This window comes from Ursus maritimus, unplaced genomic scaffold, assembly GCF_017311325.1.
Source record: "Ursus maritimus isolate PB19 unplaced genomic scaffold, ASM1731132v1 scaffold_10, whole genome shotgun sequence".
Lineage (NCBI taxonomy): Eukaryota > Metazoa > Chordata > Mammalia > Carnivora > Ursidae > Ursus > Ursus maritimus.
In genome coordinates, this window is record NW_024423344.1 from 15905349 (window position 1) to 15915382 (window position 10034).

The window sequence follows — 10034 nt, forward strand, 5'->3', positions numbered from 1 at the left end:
TTTGCTTTTCTTTTTCCAGATTGTTTTGGCTATTTTGGGTCTTTTGTTGTTCCATGCAAATTTTAGGATTGTTTGTTCTAGCTCTGTGAAAAATGCTGATAGTATTTTGATAGGGATTACATTAAATGTGTAGATTGCTTTGGGTAGTATGGACATTTTTATAATATTTGTTCTTCCAATCCATGAGCATGGACTGTTTTTCCATTTCTTTCTGTCATCTTCAATTTCTTTCATTGACATTCTATAGTTTTCAAACTACAGATCTTTTATGTTTTTGGCTAGGTTTATTCCTAAGTATCTTATGGGTCTTGGTACAATTGTAAATGGGATTGATTCCTTGATTTCTCTTTCTGCTGCTTCATTATTGCTGTATAGAAATCCAATGGATTTCTGTACGTTGATTTTGTATCCTGCAAACCTACTGAATTCATGTATCAGTTCTAGCAATTGTTTGGTGGAGTCTTTGGGTTTTCTATGTAGAGTATCATGTCATCTGCAAATAGTGGAAGTTTGACTTTTCCTTGCCAATTTGGATGATGTTTATTTCCTTTTGTTGTCTGCTTGCTAAGGCTAGGACTTCCAGTACTGTGTTGAACAATAGTGGTGAGAGTGGGCATCCCTTTTGTATTCCTGATCTTAGGGGGAAAAGGTCTCAGTTTTTCCCCATTGAGAATGATATTTACTGTGGGCTTTTCATATACGGCCTTAGTAATGTCAAGGTATGTGCCTTCTGTCCCTACTTTGTTGAGGGTTTTTTATCATGAAAAGATGTTGTACTTTGTAAAATGCTTTTTCTACATCTATTGAGAGGATCATATGGCTCTTCTCTGTTCTTTTTTTAATGTGATATATCACATTGATTGATTTGTGAATATTGAACCACCCTTGCAGCCCAGGAAAAAATTCCACCTGATTATGGTGAAAGATTCTTTTACTGTAAGGGATATTGACTTGCAGGTCTTTTTTTTTTAGTGGAGTCTTTGTCTGGTTTTGGAATCAGGGTATTGCTGGCCTCATAGAACGAGTTTGGAAGTTTTCTTTCCATTTCTATTTTTTAGGACAGTTTGAGAGGAATCGGTATTAACTCTTCTTTAACTGTTTGGTAGAATTGCCCTGTGAAGCCATCTGGACTGGACTTTTATTTGTTGGGAGATTTTTGATTACTGATTCAATTTCTTTTTTTTTTTAATTTATTTATTCGACAGAGATAGAGAGGGAACACAAGCATGGGGAGTGGGAGAGGAAGAAGCAGGCTCATAGCAGAGGAGCCTGATGTGGGGCTCGATCCCAGAACACCGGGATCACACCCTGAGTCGAAGGCAGACGCTTAACCGCTGTGCCACCCAGGCGCCCCATCTGATTCAATTTCTTTGCTGGCTATTGGTCTGTTCAAGTTTTCTATTTCTTCTTGTTTCAGTTTTGGTAGTTTATGCATTTCTAGGAATTTATCCATTTCTTTCAGATTGTCTGATTTGTTGGCATATAATTTTTCATAATATTCTCTTTGTACATCTGTGGTGTTGTTTTTTCTCCCCTCTCACCTGTGATTTTATTTATTTGGGTCCTTTCTCTTTTCTTTTTAATAAGTCTGGCTAGGGGTTTATCAATTTTATTAATTTTTCCAAAGACCCAGCTCCTGGTTTCATTGATCTGTTCTGGGGTTTTTTGTTTTTGTTTTGTTTTACTTTGTATATCACTTATTTCTGCTCTAATGTTTGTTATTTCCCTTCTTCTGCTGGCTTTAGGCTTTGTTTGTTTGTTTGTTTGTTTGTTTTTTCCTAGCTCCTTTAGGTTTAAGGTTAGGTTGTTTATGTAAGATGTTTCTTGCTTCTTGAAGTAGGCCTATATTGCAATATACATCCCTCTTATGACTGCTTTTGATGCATCCTAAAAGTTTTGGACCATTGTGTTTTCTTCTTTTTTTAATAATAATTTTTTATTATGTTATGTTAGTCACCATACAGTACATCCTTAGTTTTTGATGTAATGTTCCATGATTCATTATTTGCGTATAACACCCAGTGCTCCATGCAATATGTGCCCTCCTTAATACCCATCACCGGCCTATCCCAATCCCCCACTCTCCTCCCCTCTGAGGCCCTCATTTTGTTTCCCAGAGTCCATAGTCTCTCATGGTTCATTCCTGCTTCTGTTTACCCCCCCTTCATTCTTCCCTTCCTTCTCCTACCAATCTTCCTGCTATTTCTTATGTTCCATAAATGAGTGAAACTATATGATAAATGTCTTTCTCTGCTTGACTTATTTCACTTAGCATAATCTCCTCCAGTCCTGTCCATGTTGCTGCAAATGTTGGGTAATCGTTCTTTCTGATGGCTGAGTAATATGCCATTGTATATATGGACCACATCTTCTTAATCCAGTCATCTATTGAAGGGCAGATCTTGGCTCCTTCCACGATTTAGCTATTGTGGACAATACTGCTATGAACATTAGGGTGCATATGGCCCTTCTCTTCACTACGTCTGTATCTTTGGGGTAAATACCCAGTAGTGCAATTGCTGGATCATAGGGTAGCTCTATTTTTAACTTTTTAAGGGACCTCCACACTGTTTTCCAAAGTGGCTGTACCAACCTGCATTCCCACCAACAGTGTAAGAGGGATCCCCTTTCTCCACATCCTCTCCAACATTTGTTGTCTCTTGCCTTGTCAATTTTTGCCATTCTAACTGGAGTAAGGTGGTATCTCAATGTGGCTTTGATTTGAATTTCCCTGATGGCTAATGATTTTGACCATTTTTTCATGCGTCCGTTGGCCATTTGTATGTCTTCATTGGAAAAGTGTCTGTTCATATCTTCTGCCCATTTTTTGATTTGATTGTCTCTCATGTATTGAGTTTAAGAAGTTCTCTATAGATCTTGGATACCAGTCTTTAATCTGTAGTGTCATTTACAATTATCTTCTCCCATTCTGTGGGCTGCCTCTTAGTTTTTTTGACTGTTTCCTTGGCTATGCAGAAGCTTTTTATCCTGATGAAGTCCCACAAGTTCATTTTTTCTTTTGTTTCTCTTGCCTTTGGAGATGTGTCATGAAAAAAGTTGCTGTGGCCGATGTCAAAGAGGTTACAGCCTATGTTCTCCTCTGATTTTGATGGATTCCTGTCTCACATCAAGGTCTTTCATCCATTTGGAGTTTATCATTGTGTGTGGTGTGAGAGAGTGGTCAAGTTTCATTCTTTTGCATGTAGCTGTCCAATTTTCCCAGCACCATTTATTGAAGAGACTGTCTTTTTTCCACTGGATGTTTTGTCCTGCTTTGTCAAAAATTAGCTGCCCATAGAGCCAAGGATCCATTTCTGGGTTCTCTATTCTGTTCCATTGGTCTATGTGTCTGTTTTTGTGCCAGTACCATGCTGTCTTTGTGATCACAGCTTTGTAGTATAGCTTGAAATCCGGCAACATGATGCCCCCCGCTTTGTTTTTCCTTTTCAACAATTCCTTGGTGATTCGGGGCCTTTTTTGGTTCGACACAAATTTAAGGGCTGTTTGTTCCAGTTATTTGAAAAATGTCATTGGTTTTTTGATCAGGATGGCATTGAAAGTGTAGATTGCTCTGGGTAGCATAGACATTTTAACTATGTTTATTCTTCCGATCCATGAGCGTGGAATATTTTTCCATCTTTTTGTGTCTTCTTCAGTGTCTTTCAGGAATGATCTGTAGTTTCTAGAATCCATTGTGTTTTCATTTTCATTTGTTTCCATGTATTTTTTAATTTCTTCTTTAATCTCCTGGTTGATCCATTCATTCTTTAGCAGCATGTTGTTTAACCTCCATGTATTTGTCATCTTTCCAAAATTTTTCTTGTAGTTGACTTCAAGTTTCATAACATTGTGGTCAGAAGATATGCATGGCATGATTTCAATCCTTTTGTACTTATTTGTGCACTGATTTGTGACTTAGTATGTAATCTATGCTGGCGAATGTCCCATGTGCACTTGAAAAGAATGTGTATTCTGCTTTAGGATGGAATGTTCTGAATATACATGTTAAATCCATATGGTCCAGTGTGTCATTCAAAGCCATTATTTCCTTGTTGATTTTCTGCTTATTTGATCTGTCCCTTGCTTTAAGTGGGGTGTTAAAGTCCCCTGCTATAATTGTATTATTATCAATGAATTCCTTTATGTTTGTTATTAATTGTTTCATATATATTTGGGTGCTCCCAAGTTGGGGGCATAAATATTTACAATTCTTAAATCTTCTTGTTGGATAGTCCCCTTTATTAAGACAGTGCCCTTCTTCATCTCTTGTTACAGTCTTTGGTTTAAAATCTAGTTTATCTGATATAAGTATTGCTACTCTGGCTCTCTTGTGATGTCCATTTGTATGGTGAATGTTTCTCCATCCCGCACTTTCAATCTGCACATGTCTTTAAGTCTAAAATGAGTCTTATAGGAAGCATATAAATGGGTCTTGTTTTTTTATCCATTCTGATACCCTATGTCTTTTGATTGGAGCATTTAGTCCATTTACATTTAGAGTAATTGTTGATAGATATATTTCCAGGAATGGCCAGCAATCCCTCTACCGACCAATGAAAGATTACTCTAACTTTTGCTCTGAAAGAGAGAAGAAGGCAAGGGGGTCAATGCTCAGAGACAAAGACCCTTTGCTCTTCTTTGCTTCTGCTTTTATTGGTCCTTCAGGATAATCACAAATCCTTATCACTGTTTCTCAAGCAGGTGATGTGTGACAAGGGGTCTCACTGAAACTGGGAGGAACTGTTTACGGGAAAGATACAATATGCTAATCTGTGTGTTCTAGGAGTTCTGCTAAACATAGCCTAAGGGACAAGCATTCCAAAGGCCTATGCTCTTCTCCGAAATCTTCCACCACCCCCAGCGGCCTCTGTGTTACATTTTAGTGAGCCAGGTATTATGGCTGATTTCATGCTCTACATTAACACCAACAATATATATTTAGTTCCTTTTTATTGTTCTGTCATTGCTTCTGGAGACTTTCTCTGTTCCTTTCAGGTCTTTGTCACTTTTGGCCTTTCCTTACCACTCAAAGCTTCGCCTTTAATATTTATTGCAGGGCTGGTTTAGTGGTCACAGACTCCTTTAGTTTTTGTTTGTCTAGGAAACTCTTTATCTATTCTTCTATTCTGAAAGATAACCTCGCTTGGTAGAGTACTCTTGGCTGCAGATTTTCCCCGTTCAGCATGTCGAATATATCATGCTACTTTCTTCTGGCTTGCCAGGTTTCTGTGAAGAGATCTGCAGGTAGGCTATGGGCCTTCCCTTGCAAGTTAGGGACTTTGTCTTGCTGCTTTTAAAATTTTTTACTTTATCACTATATTTTGCAAATTTAACTACAATCTATCTTAATGCTGGCCTGTTTTTGTTGATTTTCATGGGAGTTCTCTGTGCCTCGTAGATTTGGATGTCTATTTCCTTCCCCTGATTAGGTAAGTGTTCTGCTATTATTTCCTCAAATAAACCTTCAGCTCCCTTTTCTCTCTCTTATTCTTCTGGGACTCCTATGATACAAATGTTACTACATTTGATATAGTTACTGAGTTCCCTAAGTCTGCTCTTGTGATCTGTAATTTTTCTTTCTCTCTTTTGTTCAGCTTCATTATTTTCCTAATTCTATCTTCTATATCACTTATTTGTTCCTCTGCTTCTTCCATCCTTCAGGTCATTATAGCCAGTTGGTTTTGAATCTCAGTTATTGCATTTTTAATTTCAGTCTAATTTTTTTTTAGCTCTTTTATCTCTGTGGTAAGGGTCATTCCAGCTTTTCTCAAGCCCAGTGAATATCCTTATGATTGTTGTTTTAAATTCTCTATCAGGCATATTACTTATATCTGTTTCAATTATATCTCTACTGTGACCTTTTCTTCTTCTTTCTTTTGGGATGAATTCCTCTGTCTTGGCATTTTGTCTAGGTTGCTGTCTTCTTCTGTGCGTTAGAAAAGCCTGTTATGTCTCCTGTTCCTGGGAGTAATGGCTTTAAAAAGAAGAGGTCATATAGTGTCCAGGGCCTGGTGCTTCAAGGAGTGTCTCTGATATGTGCTATTTGTACTCTGCTGCAGTGTTTTGGCTGCTCTTTCCCTCAGATCAGTCATCTGCAAAGGTTCTCCTTGCCTACAGTGTGGGCAGTGTTTGTACCTTGGCCAGAGTGGTGAGTTTTAACTAGATGTGCTCTAGTCTGCTTGTTAAATGAGACCTGGTGCTACTTCTACTAGAATTGAAGCCTCATAGAACTAGTGGTCAGTAGATGTGGTACATTCAGGATTTTGTGCTGGTCTTCTAGGAAAGGGGCCTGCTGTGCTGTTCCTTAGGCACACTTGCCCAAGAAAATCAGTACCAGCAGAGTGCAAGGAGGTGGGACTTGGCGTAAGCAGGTTAGGCAGCCAGGGTTGGCACTGTGCTGTTTAGTGAAGTTGGCTTATGCTGAGGGGTGGGGAAGGGAAATGGCACCAGCCAGTTCCTTTGTCCCCAGAGAAGGGACTCAGTGTTTGCTGCTCTTAGGGAAGCCCTCCAAGAAGAGCAAATAATTTCTCCTAGTGCCTCCCAGGCATTTTTCAGATCTCTGTTTTCCTGCTGTCTCCAGGTTGCTTGCCTGCCTGGAGCAGTGCATTGCACTTTGGGCTCTATCCCAGCCAAATCTGCTGACTTTTAAAACTCCAAACTTTAGGGACATGGTGTGGTGGGCACCAGTCTTCCAGGGGAAGGTCTTGCCATGCTGGGGCTGATTCAGGTTTGACTGAGAAGGGCAATCATGCTAGATAGAGCACAGAGGTGTGGAATTTGGAGCAAAGCAGGCTAAAGCTCCAGCGTCTGGGTTAGCCACTCTCAGCAGGTGTCTCAATGCCTATGCTGAGGGGCGGCAGAGGGAAATGGTGTCTGCTGGATCTTTTGTCACCTGAGAGGCAACTCTGCAAATGTCACCTCTCACAGATGTGCTCTACGAAGAGCGAACAGTCTCTTCCCATGTGTCTTTGGTGATCCTCAGATTGTGTCGTCCACCTCAGCGTTGCTTGTGTGTCTTCTCTCCTGGAGTAAGGGAGTGCCCTCAGGGCTCTATCCCAGCCAAGCCCATGGATCTCTAAAACTCCAATCTTTGAGCCCCACTGGTTGCAAAAACTCACAAAAATCAGCCCTTCTTGTTTACCCAGCCAATGGCTTTGGGGAAGTGTTCCCCTTGTGCATATCCCTGTGTGCTCCACTCTCTCTTGCCTGTTTCCACAACCAGGGCTCCCTCCCCTCTGCAGCACTCATGATCCATTTCTCCCCTAAAGCCCATCTCCACATTTCCTACCTTCCTCGATGTGGCCACTTCTCTCCCTCTAGTTGTACAGTTTGTCTGTCAATCCACAGGTGAATTTCTTGGGTATTCAGAATAATCTGATAGTAATCTAGCTGTGTTTAAGGGTGAGGCAAGCCTAGAGTCTTCCCACTATGCCGCCATCTTAGTTCCCCCCACAATTTCTGACATCAAAATTTACTACAGAGCTTCAGTAATCCAATTCACTTTGGCACTAGCATAAGGACAGACATATGTAGGATAGAATTGAACAATGGAACAGAATTAAGAGCCCATAAATAAGCCCATTTACAGTTAACTGATTTTCAACAAAAGTGCCAAGAAAATTCAATGGGAAAGAAATATTCTTTTGAATAAATGGAACAATTGGATATTCATTCAAAAAGGTGAATTTGGACCCTGATCTCACACCATACTAAAAAACTAACACAAACTGGATCAAAGACTTAAATGTAACAACTAAAACTATAAAACCCTTAGAAGAAAACATGAGTAAATCTCCGTAAACTTGGGTGAAGCAATGATTTCTTAATTACCACCTCCAAAATATAAGCAATAAAAGAAAAATTGGTAAATTGTACATCATCAAAATTAAAACCTTTTGCTTTTCAAAAGACACCATCAAGAAATTGAAAATACAACCCACAGACTATGAGAAATTATTTGCAAATCATTATATATGACTTGTATTTAGAATATATAAAGAACTATTATAACTTAATAACCAAAAAGATATGTAATAAAATTTAAAAATTGGCCAAGGATTTGAGTAGACATTTCTCCAAAATATACAAACGGCCAGAAAGCATATGAAAATATGTTCAATGTAACTAGTCTTTAGAAAAATGGAAATTAAAAAAAAACCCACAATATGTCATTATTTACCCACTAGGATATCTGTAATAAAAAAGATAGGTACTAACAAGTGTTGACAAGGATGTAGAGAAATTCAAACCCTCATGTATTAGTGGTACCAATATAAAATGATGCAGCCATATTTTGGTAATCAATTTGACTATTTCGTAAAAAGTAATATGTAGACTTACTATGACCAGCATTTCCCATCAGAAGTGAAATTGTATGCGTGTTTTCATTTCTCTTGGTTCAAAACAATCAAGTGATGCTGCTGTTATAAAATTCTTCCACTTCTCTTTATTAGGTTAGTTTAGGTGGATAGAGTTTCTCAGCTTTCTCACCTAAAAATGTTAAAATTGAGATAGAAATGGTGCTGAATCCTGCCTTATTCTGGTAATAGAAGACCTATAATACATATAATACAAACAGTACAAAAACTGGTACACATATACAAAGTGTACAGGTATACGTGACAGAAATGTTCATAAAAGTATTATTTAAAATGGCCAAAAAGTAAAAATAACCCAAACAGATATCAGTCAACTGATGAATGGATTTTTGAAAATATGGTAAATCCATACAGTGGGATATTATTCAGTCCCCAAAATACTGCAACATGGATGAAACTCAGTGAAAGAAGCCAGACATGAACATATATTGTGAGGACTCTGTTTCTTAAATTTTTTAAACGGCAAATATACAGAGACAGAAAGTAGAATAGTAGTTGCCTAGGGCTACAGTTGGTAATTGGAATTGACTGTAAATGGGTATGGGGTTTTCTTTTTAGGGTGATAGAAATGTTCTAAAATTAGATTGTGATGTGGTTGTATAATTCTGTAAATATAATAAAATTCATTGAATTGTACATTTAAAATGAGTGAACTTTATGGTATAATTATTATATTTAAAGCAATTTGAAAAACACCTCCTGAGTAGAGGGATTATTATAATTATTTGTATTTATATGTATTTTAAGTTTGGATATTTATTGAACAAAAAGTGTATATTTATTGGAAATATATCTTGAAGAGGTGACAGGGACTTTTTTTCAATTAATTCCTATATTTCTAGATGATTATCATTTATTTCTAGAATGGGACAGAATTCAGCTTCAATTCTATTCTAATTTTAATATTTATAAATGTAAAGGCTGAGAAATTCTGTCCACATAAAATGAATTGATTTAGGTTATCACTGGTGATGTTACCTAATTGCTCCCAGCTCATGTTAAACTCAATAGAATGACTCGATGTAAAATAAAACTGGTAAGTACAACATGTTGAAGGCTAATGTGATGATAATATTCTAAAAGTTCTACATGAGGCTAGGTCTTCAATGTACGATGTCATTACACTTTACTTCCTTAAACTTTTTTGCATATGGAAAGCATAAATTTGACCAAAGGTCAATAATTGCAATGTTCTTAGTACAGTATAATTTTCCTCTCGCAGAGGACAAATGCAGCATTTTAAAAACTGAGTAATAAACAGATAAAAGTAATTTCTTACTCATAGAGTTGGAGATACTTATGTAGGCTTTGTAAGTTTATATTTCCATATGAAATATTAGATCTCTTCCTTAGCAAATATATATACTCTTAAAAAAAAAGCCGACCTATTGAAGTATGGAAAACAATTCCTTTAGTATTTCTTACTAGCCTGATTTGGCTTCGTTCTAGCCAAGTTGATATTTTTTTATATTATGTTATAAAGAGGCTAATGGCTAGTTTAGTAAAGTACCTCATTTTCTATACACTTAAAACGCATAATGAGGTGGTGGGGTAGAGTTTAAAACCAAACACCAAAATTCTCCTTATAGCAACTGCATTGCTTTACGGAAATCTTGGTAAGCCACTCAGAGTCAGGGTGAGTCCCCAAGGACATAG